The following is a 17,119-nucleotide window of genomic DNA, read 5'->3' as shown; positions in this document are numbered from 1 at the left end:
GAGGAGCATTGCCCTGGAGGACAGCGACACACATACCATATGCAAAGCACCATGCATAGATGGAGAGCGTTTCACTCTCTTCTGATTGACCCCCATAAATGTGAGTGCTAAGGATGATAATGATGGCGTAATAATTACTCCAAAGGCGCCACTTGCAATTACTGTGCTGAGCCCATCACCTCCGACCTTCCTTCTCCAGGGCAAGAGTTGGTTTCTTGGGAGGAGATAGTTTCTGTGGCAACCGCTCTCAGAGACAGCAGATACCTGGGGGAGCCTGGGAGGCAGTTCTCAGGCACCTATGCCCACAGGCCAAAACAGAATATCAGAGTTTTGATATGGGGCACAGAAGCTGCTACCTCATGCCTTGGCTCCGAGTATCAGTGAAGCATGCTGTGGCTTCTGCCAGTGCCCGAGTGGGGGCCTGGCTTTCTCTCCAAGGTGTGCTGGGAGGCGCTCTTAGTGCAATATTTATCTCACCACGTAAACCAATCTAGCTGGTTAGAAAAACAAGTTTTATTGCATTCTCAGGCGGTGCACTTAGCTGGCTGGTCTCCTATGAAGCCATCTGTGTCTGATGGTAGAAATAGCTTATCGGCATAAAAGCTGGATAAATTGGATTAAGAAATCACTGTGTGCTGAGAAAGTGGACAGAATAAATTTAGAAAAGGGAGGAGAGGAGACAAGAAAGATATCATGGAGAACGGAATAGGGGCTGATGACAGCCGTGTAGACCAACTGTCTGGGTTCAGGACCTAACTTCTTTACCACCTCAGCTGTGTGACCCTGGCAAGTTTCCTGGCTTCACGTTCTTCAATTTGCATATTAGGTGATGAATTAAATGAGCAACTATAAATATTCACCAATAGGCTGATTCCTGAAAATATTAAGAGCTCAGTAATCTAAGATTACAATGCCAGGAAACTGGGAAATTTGTAGTGGTATATGCATTCATACTGGCGAGGTTAACACAGGGAGATCACGAGCTTAGGGCTGGCTTGGGCTACATAGCAAGTTACAGGCTTAGCTTAGGCTATATAGCAAATGTCTGTTTAGATTGTGAGGGTTTCAGAGCTGGGACCAGGGTGAAGTATGTGACCCCCACATGGAATGAACAATTTGAGACAGTCAGAAGAACTGAGTAGCGACATAAATAGTTCTTTAGTGTTTTTGAAACAGTAGAGTCTATGATGAACACAACGTCTCAATATTAAATGACAACGCAAATCAGAGCTCAGGACTATTTCAAACCCCTCTGTTTGCTTACCCCAAACTGTTGCTTTCAGTTAAACCTTATTGGCAAAAATGATGGCTGAAGAGGGCTTGCTTTATGGAGGATGACACTGATCAGCTAAAGAGCTGGCGTGGTGGTTAAGAGCATTTGCTCCTCTGTAGAGGAGTCCAGTTCAGTTCCCAGCACCCACATCTGGTGGCTCACATCTGCCTATAACTGTAGGTCCAGGGGAGTTAATATCCTCTTAATGGGCACTCACATTCACATGTACATACCCCCCTTCCACACACATATGCATACACACACACACACACACACACACACACACACACACACCACACCCCTAATTCAAAAGAAATTGTAAACTTCGTACTGAAATATATGCTCTTATTTATTGAGTTTGTTTTTAATGCTCAGGTTACTACCTCACTTACCTTGACTACTCTCAGCCCAGGTTGCTTTGTTTCTTTCAGAATACCAGAGAAATTGACTTCATGAGCTGACATCAATGTTCTTCTTGGTCATCGGGAGGGCTGCCCTTCTCTGGAGGCTGCGCAGTGTTCACCAAGGGTGCACAGGACATGGAGTGGGTAGCATGTGCTTTCAGGAATTGCTCCAAGGTCACTTTCTGGCTAAACTCTCAGCTTGGAAGAATAATCTGTTCTTCTACCCCCCCCTCCTTTCTCTCTCTCTCTCTCTCTCTCTCACACACACACACACACACACACACACACACACACACACACACACAAGTATTTTGAAATGAAACTAAGTGCAGAAGGAAAGTAAGGGCAAAGGGTTGGGGGAGAGCTAGATGGAAAATTCCAGGGCTGAGAGTTGCCGCCTCTCTCTGTGCTGTGTTAACCTTCTCCGTTCTTCAGAAGGAGGCATTTGTCAGTGATGCTATCAGCTTTAGTGCCCTCTGCGTTTATGGCTGTGAATTTAATAGCAGAGACATAAACATATACTTTTCATCCATTTTCACTGGTCCCTGCGCAGTTCAGACAACAGCTAGGATTATTATAACCCTTCAGAGGGAACTATTAGGAGGGCTATGGCTTATCCTTGCCCTCCCTTGCAGAGCCATAAAGCCCTTGGTGTACAGAGACATGCCATTACCTTGTTCCAGTCATCACGGAAAGGCCCCCACTTGGCACCCTTTGTTCAGATCGCTTTGTAAGGCTCAAAGTCACTCTGTTCTTACTGACCCCTGACAGTGGCTTGTATGCTGTACCTCCATGGATGTGTATAAGCTACAGGTGAGAACTGAACATTGTCAGTGTTAAATATGTTACTACACATGTTGAACTTTGGCCTTTCCTGATCCTTTTGTCTGGAACCCTGGGGTCAACCCTGCAAGTGCCCGAGGAAAGTTCTCCCTGACTTGTCAGGCTGCTTGGGCCTGCTAGTTAGGCCTCTGGTTCATAAAATTAGGGAATACAATGCTAGGTGGTCACTAGCCATCCAGGAGAGTTGTGTTTGCAGTGCCTTTAGCTGTGTATAGAACATTAGGAAACTCCAGCCCTTCAACTGTGTACAGCAATGGTTCTCAACCTTCCTGATGCTGCACCCCTTTAATACAGTTCCTCATGTTGTGGTGACCCCAACCATAAAGTTATTTCATTGCAACATCATAACTATAATTTTGCTACTGCTATGAATCATAATGTAAAGATCTGATATGTGTGAGAGCTGCTATGTCACCCCCAAAGGGGCTGTGACCCACAGGTTGAGAACTGCCAGTGTAGTGCGTCTAGGCATGCCCAGCCATTTAGCTTTGGAAGTGTTGTCATCTACAAATATGCGTGCTTAAGAACTGTATGATTTAGCTACGAAAAGTGTATAAAAAACCTCATTTTTGAGTATATTTATGATTTTTCAGTGGGCTGCATTTATTGGTATCCTGGGCAGGATATTTTAGACCCTTCAAAAAGTGGGGAGGAATAGTCAGGAAAGAATGAAGAATATTTTATATGGATGGTTTTTCTGTTACGGTCAAGGGAAGGATGTCTCTGATAGCTCCCTCACAGCTTGGCAAGGTGTCAATTGGCCTTCTTGCACATGGTGTTTCTTTAAATGCAAAATGCACCTTTTCTTTAAAGTTAACACAAAGTTCAGAGACATGTCTCTTAGAAATTCAATGTGGTAGTTGTATGCAAGTCAGACATTAGAATTGGTTTTACTAGGTCCTCTTAGAGCACAGTTGAATACATGGATACGTATTTGTATGTGATTGTGTGTTCTGCATGTGTGAGAATGATGCTGTGCCTCTTTATTCATTGGTGTGGAGAAATGTCTGTGTGTGTGTATGAGTGTGCATGTAGAGGACAGAACAGGACTTTGGGTGTCTTTTAATCACTCTTCCTCCTCTTGCCTTGAGAACAGGTTCTCTCACTTAACTAGAAGCTAATGTTTACTAGGCTGGGTAGCCAGTGAGCTCCTGGCATCCGCCCGTCTATACTCCCCTGTGCTGGGATTACAAGCAGCGTCAACTGTGCCTGACTTTTTAAATAAGTACTGGAGATTTGAACTTGGGCCCGTATGCTTGCAAAGCATGTATTCTTCTCAGGGGAGGCATCTCTCTAGCCCCATGGTGCAGTTCTTTGTTTGTGTTTGTTTTATGGTAAAAGAACATTAGCGAAATAATCCTATTTTTTGTAAACAAGGAGAAAAGTGGTTCCCAGCTTCTAGAGAAATATTAAAAATACTGTTGCTGGTGTTTCTGGCATATGTAACTCTATGTCTCTTGGGCATAAAGGCAAATGAAAACAAGGACTGCTTTTAAAGGTCAGTCTCAGCACCTTAAGGAAAGCCTGAGAATGTTCCATGGTTTATTTTACGTGCTGTTCTCCTTCACTGAGCCCTCATCAGGATGCTGAGGAAGCAGTTAGGCAACTAGTTTTGTGTGTGTCCAGATATGTGCCCAGCTCTTCTGCTGCTGCTGCAGGTGGTGGTGGTGGTGGTGAAGATGATGATGATGAAATGTGTGTGTGTGTGTGTGTGTGTGTGTGAGAGAGAGAGAGAGAGAGAGAGAGAGAGAGAGAGAGAGAGAGAGAGAGAGAGACTTTGAACATGGCAGTCAGCACCACAGAGACTCCACATCCTCACCTCTGCATAGATCTACAGCCTCAGTCAGGGCTTCCTAAGAGCCAGTTGTTATCTAGAACTTTGCCCAGTGCCTGGCACAAACTGGGTTCACCGCAATAAAACATTAAGAAATGTTACTGCTGTTTCTCTAGGCACTTGGTAGGTCCTACATTCCTTGAGGTAACTTGGCTTTTTGAGCCTGTAGGGACACTAAGAGAGGATGATATAGAAGAGAAAGCTCTGGACCATGAGCAAGACTTGTCTCTCCATGAACTTGCTTTGTGAGCTTAGAAACCACTGAGCTAAATTTCTTATATGTGAAGGAGAGAAACTTGGACTGAAACATCCTCTACCCCTCTAATTCTGACATCTGAGGGCCAAAAAAAAAAAAAAAAAAAAAAAAAAGCAGAGAGAGGCAGAGAGAGAGAGAGAGAGGCAGACAGAGACGGAGATATAGAGACAGAGACAGACAGAGACAGAGGCAGAGACAGACAGAGACAGAGACAGACAGCGAACAAATCCTGTGGGACTTAGTTCTGACTCCCAGGTAGGGACCAGTTGTCTGTGAGCCCTGGACTGAGCATCTTTCAGGGACTTTTAACAAGCAATGCCTTTCTATTTACTTTCTGATCCTGTGCACTAGCTGACAGGCTTACAGAAGGCTGCTATCAGCAATTTATGGCCACCTAATGCCACGCTTTTATCAGCACAGCTAATCACATTTTAAGCTCTTTGAGTCTTTCTGCTTGGAATAATTGCTCACTTTTACTGCCTAACAAATCTCGAAGTGATAATGGTATGAGAGAAGTGGAAGATAGTTCTGGATAATTCCAGATATTTCGGCCACAGGTAGGAACAGATTCAGGGAAAAAAATAGCAAGAAAACTTTCCTAGTCTGGGTTCTGGCTGGACTGTTCTCTTGTGTTTCTCTAAAACTATTCATCATTCCCAGTTTCTTGTCATCAGTTCCTAGCTGTGGACCTTAAGAAGCTTTTCTCAGGGCTAGGGAGATGGCTCTGTCCACAAAGGTGTTTGGCTTACAAGCATGAGGTCCTGGGTTCAAGCCTCAAAATTCCTGACAAAGAAGACAGACATGGGAAAGGGAGCAGCTATCACAACCAAATTTATAATCCCAGTGCTGGGGAAGTGAAGCTAGGGGACTTCTGGGGTTTGCTGACTAGTCAGCCTAGCCTGCTTGGTGAGCTGTGGGGCAGAAGGAGCCCATCTGCTTCTAACCCAAAACACAACCCAAGGGCCTTGGAGATGGCTAAGCATGTGTTTTATTCAAGATTCCCTAAAGGCACAGGGCTAATAGAATGAATACACACATACACGCACACATGCACACTCACACACTTATTCACACATGCATATACTCTTACATACACACTTACACACACACACACACACACACACACATCTACACACACACACATGAGATGTGACAGAGCTTTATTTCAGAATAAAGTTGACAACGGGAAGCAACTGGCCTGCATGCTGAGATTAAGTATTTTAAAATAAACTGTCAAAGGTGTTAGAGAAACAAAGAAAGTTCTTCACTGAGGACATGTGTTTGTGTCACTTTCAGAATATAGAACTCTTTGAAAAAAATTTTAAGACTTATTTATTTTGTGTTTATATGTATGCATGTGTGCCTACATGTATGTTTGTACATCATGGGTGTGCCTGGTGTCCATGAAAGTCAGAAAAGGGCATTGGCTTCCATAGAACAGGGGGTTACGGTTGTTTGTGAACCACAGTGTGGGTGCTGGGAATCAAACCTAGGACCCCTGCAAGAGCAACAAATGCTCCTAACTGTGGGAGTCCCTGCAAGCCTTAAGCCACAGAGAAACAAGCCATAGGGGTAAGAAGGAAACTCGGTGCAGCAGGACTTAACCTGACTGGTTCTAACTTGTAGAGTCGGATGCCCAGCAATTTGGTTTTTACACATTTAAATGCGGTAAAACTTAGCGGGGAAAGTTTCCTTGTGATAATCATCACAACGAAGCTCGAGGCGTGACTACATCAAAACTCCCGTGCAAAGTCCACGGCTTTTGTAGAGCACCTGCAACCTCTTCCATAAGGGCAGGCTCTATTGACTGAGAAACAGTGCGCAGAACAAGGACCTAGGGAGGGAGGGAGGGTTTGTAATAAGCAAAAGGATGAGTTCTATCGACTGAGAAACAAGGCTCAGGATAAGGACCTAGAAAGGAAGAGTTTATAATAAGCATAATAGCAAACTCTTTTGCAAAGTACATAGGACCTCTCTCATGACAATAGAATGATGGATTCTATTGACTGAAAAACAATGTTCAGGACTCTGGGGGTTGGCTCCATAGACTAGAAAAAAAATTACCAGGCTCTCAAACAATAGCCACTCCAGCCTTCCAGGTGAACGGGTGTCATTTCCTTCCATTGAAGACTAAAGCCCGCATAGTCAACAATTCTGCTTTCTCTAGTACTTCTCTGTGAGTGTGTGGACCTCATGCCCTTCCAAACTTAGTTACTGAGAATCTCTGTAGCTCCAGGATGCAGAATTCTTTAGCTATCGCTCTTTAACAGCTTGGGGAGATAATGTTTGAAAACACCGTAATGGTTGATGCTTTTGACCCCTTGAGCAATCTGAACCTGCCCAGTTCCCTCCGTTAAATCTCAGTCCTTGTCCTTCTTTTCCTCCTGGGTTGCAGGTTCTGTTTGTGGCTTTGTTATTGTGTAGATTTGTGGTGATGCTCTCTCTTCTAACTCTGAGGCTCACATTCTCTCAACTGGTGAGGGGGTTTGGGATATAATAGGATGAAGTAAGCCAATTTAAGTCACATTAAAATAAAAGGGGGGAGGAGGTTTATTTGGGAACAGTTCACCAGCCTCAGGAGACAAGACTGGAAGAAAAGTTGTGGGCAGACTATGGTGGGGAAGTTTTTTTAATGGATTGTATGTGAAAGAAAAATGACTGTCAATATACATGGTCATCTAGCAGGGGTGGGGAGGTAGGATGGGGGAGAGGCAGGAGGGTCAGATGGTTGGTGATTTCAGGTGAAGGGGGATGGGACAGCTCTCAGAAATGTCAGGGATATGAGACTGGGCTTTGAGCATGACAAATACAGAGGGGGATGCTCACAGCCAACCACTGAACTGAGAACGGGGTCCCCATTGGAGGAGTTAGAGAAAGGATTGAAGGAGCTGAAGGGGCTTGTGACCCCATAAGAACAACAATACCAACCAACCAGAGCTGTGAGGGACTAAACCACTACCCCAAGACTACATGGACTGACCCAAGGCTCCAGCTGTATATGTAGCAGAGGATGCCCTTGTTGGGCACCAATGGGAGGAGAAGCCCTTGGTCCTGCCAAGGCTCAACACCCCAGTATAGGAGAATGTCAGGGTGGGGTGGTAGGAAGGGGTGGGTGGATGGGTGGGGGAACATCCTCATAGAAGGAGGGGTATGGGATAGGGGGCTTATGGATGGGAAGCCGGGAAAGGGAATATATTTGAAAAGTAAGTTAAAAAAAACCCAATTAAAAATATATATAAAAAAGAGACTGGGCTTTAGTGCCTTTTTTTTCTGTTCTGAGACTTTCTGAGTGGGTGGGATTAGGGGGAGAGAGGGAGGGGTGGTGGAGGGAGAGAAATGGAATTTATCAGATCATGTATGGGATGTATGTGAGTGAGGCAGTTGGAGGTTCCAACTGAACAGTGGAAACTGTAGACCCTTTTGGGCATGGCAGATGCTAGGAACAGAGAGGTGGAGGGCCACAAGGAAGGAAGGAACTTGATAGTCTCGGCTGCCTATCTAGACTATCATAGGCTGCTTCTGCTTCAGAACTGAACCTCTGCTTCTTGTCAGCTGGGGAGATGTACCAAGCTGAGCCCCTGGCTCCCTCTGCGGAGCCCTCCTGGCGGGATACTCTCTGGAACTAGGAGCTAGAACAGGGAACCCCTCCCCGCACTTAAGAGCATCTCTCAGCTTTTCTCACCATAATGAGAAAATAATACAGGTCTAGGAGGGCATCTTCTGGTTTCTGCTTCTGAGGTCTTTGTGGGGCTAGGAGGTTCTTCTAGGTGTGAAGCAGCTGTGAGGTGGGCTAGCAACCAAGTGTGGTCCTTATGCCGTGCCTGGGCCTCAGCCTTCTGCTCTTAGCTTGTAATTCACTGGGCCAACCTCTCCTCCATATTGGCCCCGACTAGGAAGCAACACTGTACCTGCTCTGATTTTTACTTTGAATATCCACTCACTAAATAATGGAATGGTCTTGTTCCCGAGAAGCACAGAGGGGGATTGAGATCAGGCAAACGGAGGCCAACGCAGAGGCTCCATTCATTCTGCCTCTGAGCATCTGTATCTATGGAAACAGGAAACAGGAAGCACAGACTGGCAGCTTAAACACAGAAATACATTCTCTCCGTTCTGAAGAATCCCCAGATGGAGGGAGAGGCAGGGCTGGCTCCTTGTGGGGCTAATGGGAGACAACCAACTGCTTGTCTGACCCCTGGCTTCTCATAACTGGCTGACTACCTTTGATCTTCTTGGCTTAACTAAACCATTACCTGGCTTTCTGCCATCACTTCCACAAGGCCACCTCCTATGTGTGTACCTGTATCCAAACATCTCTATTAGCTGGACTAGCGCTTATCTGAATGGCCTCATTCTATCACAGTATGTGATTCTATTGCATGCATGTGTGCATGTATATGTGTCAGGACACGTACCCATGAGCGCAGGTGCCTGTGGAGGCCAGAGTTAGTTACAGCAGTTGCGAGCTGCCTGATGGGAGTGCTGGGACCCAAACTTGGTCCTCTGAATGCAGTAAGTGCTCTTAACTACAGTCCTATCTCTCCATTGCTGTCGTTTGTATTTTTAAAACCACAATATAAGACTCTATTTCCAGGAACTGGAGAGGTGGCTCTTTAGTTAAGAGTATATATTGTTCTTGAGGAGGACCAGAGTTTACTTCTCAACACTGTGGCAGGCGACTCACAGTGCCTGGAATGATAGTGTGTGGGAATCTGGTATCCTTTCCTGGACTCCATGGGTCTCTACATTCATATACTACATTCATATTCATATATGTAAAATAAAACTAATCTAAGAAAACACTAATTCCAAATAAAGTCACACTCTTAGGCCTTGAGGGTAATGTCTTAGGCCCGGGACACAAGTGTTTCTCTTGTTTTTTTCTGGGCCTTGAATATGTCATGTTGAAGCTTGGATTATAGCATAAGGGATCTTGGGTTCTTGGCTTACAAGCTTCCATTGGAGTGGGTTCCTGGTCACACTCTAACAGTGAGGAAGCTTGTTCCTTATAACAACTTTTCCTCTATCTTTCCTTTCTTCTTTCTATATGCACCCCTGACACATGCATGCCCTCTATGTTGGCTCTGTTCTCAGGAGAACCCTAGACATACTTTAAGCCAGGAGTTGGCCACATTTCAGTAACAAATGTGCTACCTGCACAGTACTCTGGATTCTTTCTCTTGGCCTACATATTGAAGTATTTACTGTTTGGCTCTGGAACAGGGAGAGTTCATTGACCCCCATATCTAAGTTCTAATCTTCTGTGGTGAGTGAAGTATTGTGGTCATCTTGAGGACATCCACTGCACAGTAATTTCTGCTTGCCCTCTGTAACTTCCGAACTATTGCTATTGATACTCTGTAGAGATTTTTTAACATTAAAAAATGAAACAAAGGAAATTTCCCCATGGGGGTAATTTAGAGCAGAACTTACCGTATTTTCATGAGGATGGAGAAAAAACACAGGGGAGGAGGTCAACTGCTCCTTCCATATTTCGTTGACTGACTGGCTGGTGTAGTACCCAGCCTGGACCTGGTCTTCAAGCTGAGGAGCTATTTGGTCTCATGTGGCTCCAACTCCCTTGCTCTACTTTCAGGAGGCTTGAACTCTATCAGCGGGGTTTGTCGCTGCCTTCTCTCAAATGCTGTCTTTCATTCGCTTTTTTTTTTTTTTAAATGGCGCCATCTTGAATTTGTCTTGGAGAAGTCTGTGTGTGCTGTCTTACAGAGCCGAGGAAGGGACTAGTGTCAGAAGGAACTGTTAAAAGTTAGAGTTCCTGTGTGCAGCCTTGGATCCTTTTATTTATTTATTTATTTATTTATTTATTTTTTGCTTAGAGGAAAGACACCCCTGAACTCCCATATCTGATGTCACCCAGTATCCATTCTTGAAGAGACCAGGTCAGTTCCTGTAAATGATACCTGGCCTATAACATGGCCAGGTTGGTGGTTTTCCATGCATAGCCCAACAGGAAAGTAGCTGTCCTCAGAGAAGAGAGAGACTAAATTAAATAACCAGTTTATTAAACTACGAGATTGTATATGCTTGTGTTCCTGGGACAGAGATGATGTCAAAATGAGCACAGTGACACACGCCTTTAATTCCAGCACTAGGGTGGCTGGGGCAAGAGGATTGATAGGAGTTCAAGACCAGCCTGGGTTACAGAGCTCAGAAGAAAGCAAAATAAACCAAAGACTATCCCAACCCCCAGAATTGAAAGCAAGCATGTGTGAGCTGTGTAGCATGGCTTGTCAGGAAGTGTGGCCCTGAAACAGTGCTTTCCCACCCCAGGGAAGTTGCACTTTGTTTCACTTAGCCTGTAATGTTCTTGCCCAGGCTTTGCAGGGCTGGCTTGTTGTCAAGCTTTTGGTCTCAAATGAAATATTTAGATAGGTTTTCTTTAATAGTCTAACTTCAAGTAATGTACTTCAATTACTTGCTTGTTCATCTATCTATCTATCTATCTATCTATCTATCTATCTATCTATCTATCTATCTATCTATCTATCTATCTATCTATCTATCTATCATAAAGTTTCTATTATGCCCTAGGACCTTTTTTAAGAAGAGTCCAGCCATGGGTGGGGACCCTCCCACTTGTCCGTAATGTTTCTCAGACTTTAGCATGTGTTCTTTCTGGTCCTGTGGAAGTCCTTTGGTTAAACAGAAGTTTGACATCCTGCCCTCTCATCAGTGACGCAGGGGAGAGTCTGGGGGTTTAGATGATGCTGCGGTCTGTGGACTATACCTCAGAACCCTGACATCAGAGGTCCTGTTCTTTCAGGCTTAGACATGTCTGCTTCTCATGGTTCTTATGGTTTCTTCTCTCCCTTGTTTTGCATGTGTTTTGTTTCCTGATACCATAATAGGCTCTCTTGGAAGGAAAGACATTCTGCCTTTCCCTTAGGAGTCCAGCCTGGAACAAGTGCTTTGTAGAAGCTTGAGGTAAAAGCTGGAAAAATGGAGCAGGAAAACCTTATATAGTTATCCACATGAGCTCTTCTTTTTTCTTTTTTACATGTGTATGTGTAGATGCATGTTTGCATGTGTATGTGTGCATGTGTAGATGGATGCTTACATGTATGTGCATGCATGTGTAGATGCATGTACATGAGTGTAGGTACTCCTTAGGGCAGGTATGGAGATTAGAAGCTGATGTGGGGTGTCTTCCTCAGGTGTTTTTCACTTGATTTCACCGAGGCAAGGTCTCTCTTCCTCATTCTGCTGGTATAGCTGGCCTTCTTGCCTTGGGATCCCCCGCCTCTGCTCCAAGTGCTGAGGCTACAGATGGGATGCTATGCCCATCTGGCTATTTTTGTGGGTTGTGGGGATTAGAACTCAAGTCTTCGTGCTTGTGTGGTGAGCCATCTCAATTCTTACACTCTTTTAAAACTTGATTTAATTCATTTTTTATATTTATTTGCTTCATTTTTTATACACTATATTTTGACTGTGTTTTTTCCTTCTCTCTACTTCTCCCAGATCCTTCCTACCTCCCAACCAACACAACTTCATGTAAAAAACAAGCAAGGAACAAACAAACAAAAAAACCAGCCAAGTAAGCAACCAAATAGACAAACAAAAAACCTAAAACACACACAAAAAATACCAAATCAAAAGCATACTAAAACCCAGAGTCCATTTTGTGTTGGCTAACTACTCCTGAGCACAGGGCCTGCCTCTCTTGGAGTCAGGTGAATTTCATATATTACTTCCTTTCTTTTGGCTAGAAATATAGACTATATTGTCTTCCCCTTGAATGCTGCTCTGTTCTAGAAACTTCTTCTGGCTCCATAATTCATTAAATGGAAGTAGTCTTGTTTATCTGTATGTGTTGCCAGATATTTTCAACCTTTTGGCTGTTGTAGATACAGCTTTTATGAGCATTGTTATTAAAATATCTGTTTAAGTCTCAGATTTCAGTTCATTTGGGCAAATGTAAAATTGCTAAACAATTTGGATATATATATATATATAGTGTGTGTGTGTGTGTGTGTGTAGTGTAATACACATGTGTGTATGTTGGTGTGTTTGCCCTTCTATGTGCATGTGAAGAACAGAGGTTGATATCAGATATCTAATGCTGCCTGCCTCATGTTTTGAGAGAGGTTCTCTTTATGATTTTAGAGTTTGCCCTTTTGTTTGGAGTGGCTGGCCAGTGAGCCCCTGAGATCTACCCAAGTGTGCTCTACCACCCAGAGCTTAGGTTAAAGAGGTACGTTGCCCTGTGACATGCTGGACAGCTAAACTCTGGTCCTCATGCTTGCCCAGCAAATTCTTTACCCACTGAACAATCCTTCTAGCAGCCACTGAAGTTTTCTGGGGTCTCATTTTCATGGCTCCACTAGTAGCATAGGAAGGTTATGGTTTCCCCACACCCTAGCAATTTTGTTCTCTTCTGTCTTTCCAGTAGTAGCCATGGTGCATGGGCTGTGGGATGCCATTGTGATTTTGTGTTTTCTAGTGCCAAGTGAGCCTCTTGTGACATGCTTCGCAGCCTTTGTTTCAGAGTCGAAGGTCCAGTTTGAAATTGGATTATTATTTGTGTGCTGTCGGATTCAGATGGGGTCCTACTTGAGTGTGACTGCCTTCCTCACGCAATCTCAACACTAGTCATTTGCACACGGGTATCTCCACTCTAAGCCAACCTTTCCCCTTCTCATTACCTGTTTGTCTTACAAAGATGAAGATCCAGTTGCTCAGGACCTCGGCGCCTTAGCTAAGGCTCTCTTTCGAAGTCCATGGTTATGTGAGCTGGCCTGAGGCCCTGTGGTGTGGGCGATCACTCAGCTCTTTGCTTCAGGCAGAACGCAGCTCTGAGTCTCCCTAGCCATGTGTAAAGTGGTGTGTACCCTCCACAGCTCTGTCTGGAGCTTGACAAGGGCCCCTGTGACAATATAAACAGTAAGGAGTGTTTGGGTATAACACAAGTTACTGGTTGATTGTTTAGGGACCCAGCTGCTGACATGTCCCACACCTTCTTAAAAGTGTCATGGATCACTGCATGGCCAGACCCTGAGCATGCAGACTAAGCCTGGTGGAAGATCTGTCATCCTGAGAAGACTTTTCAGATCAGTTGCATTATTCACTGAAGTCCTTAGGGATTTTAGAGGTTCATTGTTTGGCCTCTTTTTGAAATGTGAAACTAACTAGCTTTGCATATGCACATTCTGGAACTTCCCTTGTTGCTAAGTGAAAGGACAACTCCAAGCACCATTTGGAAATAAATGGTCCCTGTGGTTCCTAATGGGAAGATGGTCATTATGTATCCGGAGGTATCAAGGAAGGAACCCTGGTGGGGAGGAAGCAGGAGCAGCAGGGCTGGGAAACGGAGGCAGTTCTCTCTCCTTCTTGGTCAGAAGAGAGCTAGGAAATGTATCTATTGATTTTTTTTTAAAAAACTTGGTAGAAGAGAAGTCTCCTTTAAAAAGTGTCATGGGAAATATTGAAGGCTGAATATAGAGGAAATGCATTGCCATGTTCTCAAGGTAGCAAAGTCCTAGCTTCAACCAGCAGCGTCTGGCACAGATTGCACTGAGAGTGGGTTCCTGGATCTCATTTCTCCATCAGAGTCCAGCCCACTTCCTCCATAGACTCTACTCTAGACCTGATGGGCTCATTCAAAGCATTTGGCTCCGTAATACTTGGCCATTTACGAAGTCTCGCACTCCCTGTCTGAATCCTTTGCTCTCTGAGAAGGGAAAAGTTCAAACATAATTTATCAGCTCCATAGGTCATCTGAGTTTCCAGTTTGTAGAGATGACAGTTATGCCTTGAGCTTGGTGGCCTCTGCAGGTGAAGCTTTGGAGGTCATAACAGAGCCAACCACAGTACTTGACACCATTAAGGCAAGGCACCATTAAGGAGAATTGTTTTCATGGGTGGGTCACCAGAGAAGCTATGTGGCCCTAAAGCCACCTAAACTACCGTCTTCATTTTGCGTTCTCTGGACTTAGCTTATCAGAACTGAGACTCCTCTGGGGAGGTGGAAAAGACGTTGGGGGAGGTAGCCAGTGATGGAGGACAAAGGAAATGCTTCTAAACCCCTGAGCTAGGTCTTACAGAGAGGGAGTCCCATGATAGAAGTTTCAGGGTGTGTGTTGCATGGTGTTCAAGGGAAACCACATCCATGGACAGGGAAAGACATTCTTTCCGCTGGTCACCTTGCTTGGTTTTGTGCGAATGAACGGATGGAGCTTGCAGGTTGAATTACCTGCTGGGGCTCAGCCATGGGCATTGATACGGATCTATCTCTTGTCTCTGTGCTGGAGAAAAGTAGAAGACAGCCTGGTTGTCCTGGCTACAGAGATAACGGGTATCTCATGGACTCCTCCAGCTTCTCCCAGGGTGGAGATCTCTGAGCTCCCATTTCGGTGGTACAGGCTGCCAACAAGACTTAGAACTACCAAGTGTCAGTTGGCCCAGTGGCCCCACGGGGCCGACTTCTACCAAGTCTTTTACATATTCTTTCTGTCTTTATCTGTGAAATATGAACTGCAATCCCACTCACCCCATAGGCTCTTTGTAACATTTATTAATTTATTTATTCACTTTAAATCTCGATTGCAACCCCCCACTTCCTTCTCTCCTTCCAGTCCTTACAAATCCCTCCCCTATTACTCTTTTTCCCCTTCTCCTCAGAGAAGGGGAAGCCTGACTTGGGTACCATCTCATCCTGGGGCATCTAGTCCCAGCAGGACTAGGCCTATCCTCTCCCACTGAGTCCTAAGCAGGCCATCCAGGTAGGGGCAGGGGATCCAATGGCAGGCAACAGAGTCAGAGACAGCCCTGCCCCAATTGTTAGGGGCCCCACATGAAGACCAAGCTGTACATCTGCTACGAATGTGTAGGGGGCTAGGTCCAGCCCGGGCTGCTGTTCGGTTGGTGTTTCAATCTCTATGAGCCCCCATGGACCCAGGTTAGTTGACTCTGTACATCTTCTTGTGTTATCTTTTCCTCCTCTGGCTTGCTCAGTTCTATCCTCTACTCTTTTACAAAACTCCCCAAGCTCCACCTGATATTTGATATTTATTTAGTGTTCATTGTACATGTTCTTGTATGGAGGTCAAAGGACAACTTGTGGAGTTGGCTCTCTCCCTCCACCATGTGGGCCCCAGAAATTGAACACGAACCCCTAGAGTTGGCTGCAAGTATCTTTACCTGCTCAGTCCTAGACTGAGCATATTCCTGAAGGACATTCATGACATCTGGCAAATCCATGTCATGGGGTTCTTAAGGATTTGGTGAGATGACTTACTGAATATGTTTCAACTTGGGAAACCAGTGAAGGAAGACCCATTATTTCTGAAGAATGTTAATGTGCCAAGGTCGGTTCCTGCTGGTTAAAAGGAAAACCTAGTTACAGGCTCATGTCCTCATAGACCATGCCCTTTGAGGATTATTGTAACTGGAAGCTAAAGAGAAAGCCGACCATTTACACAGAAAACTCCATCTGAATAAAACCCAAAGAAGCGTGCTTTGTTCTGGAAGTGCTTCAGGGGAATTCACATTTAATCAAAATCGAAGACCACAGCATTTGCATGAGAATTCTTGCATCTTATCTCATTTTAGTGATTTCCTGTTAATTAGTTGATGCTTCACAGAAATCCTGAAATGCTCAAATAATAGGGAAACAGGAATAAAACCGGGGTGTTGTGACGGCTTAAGGCAGAATTAAGTTTGCTTCCTTGGTTTGGGGCAATTTTGCTAACAAGTAACCTGTAACCTACTTCTGAAGGCTATGAGGACATAATTATTTGGTTAATTTTCATACTTCAGTTTATAATCCTAATTAGTTTTCCATCCAGTGTTCCCTAGGCTATGCAGAGCCCTACCTCAGCATGTTTGGGGTTCTTGCTATTTGGAATCTCTTGTTTTCATTGAAGAGATGGAAAAACCTCATGCATGCCCCCCATTGCTATTTTTGTACATTGTCACGTGTTCTTGCTAGGAGAGTTCGACTGTCCTGTGGCTTAGGGCCCCAGAGGGAACTCGATGAGGTGCCTGTTACATTAAGAGCAACAGCTTTTTCGGCATCACGAATGCATTACAAATATTGTGAACATAGTACATACATTGAACGTAATACCTTGGTTTGCTCCCTGAGTGATGCTGGAACAGTGATCAAGTCTGAAGGGTTTGACACTGGGAGTATCAATCCCAGTCACTTACTGGGCAAAATCCTTTCCTAAAAACATTAACTTTTTCTTGTTATTTTATGTGTGTGCACTTCATTCTCATGTATGTCTATGCATCGCATGCATGCCCAGTGCCAGATAAGGGCATCAGATCCTCTGGAATTGGAGTTATAGATGCTGGTTGTGAGCTGCCGTGTGGGTGCTGGGAATCAAATCTGGGGCCTCCAGAAAAAGAGCCAATGTTCTTAACGGTCCTAAATTCCATATTCTTATTCCAAATTCTCTCAAGCTCTAAAGTCTTAATCACATGTATATGTGTATATGTGTTGGTGACTATGTGCATGTGAGTGTAGGTGCCTGCAGAGACCAGAC

This window comes from Rattus rattus, chromosome 6 (assembly GCF_011064425.1).
Source record: "Rattus rattus isolate New Zealand chromosome 6, Rrattus_CSIRO_v1, whole genome shotgun sequence".
NCBI classification, from domain to species: domain Eukaryota; kingdom Metazoa; phylum Chordata; class Mammalia; order Rodentia; family Muridae; genus Rattus; species Rattus rattus.
Note: the sequence above shows the minus strand (reverse complement) of the source record.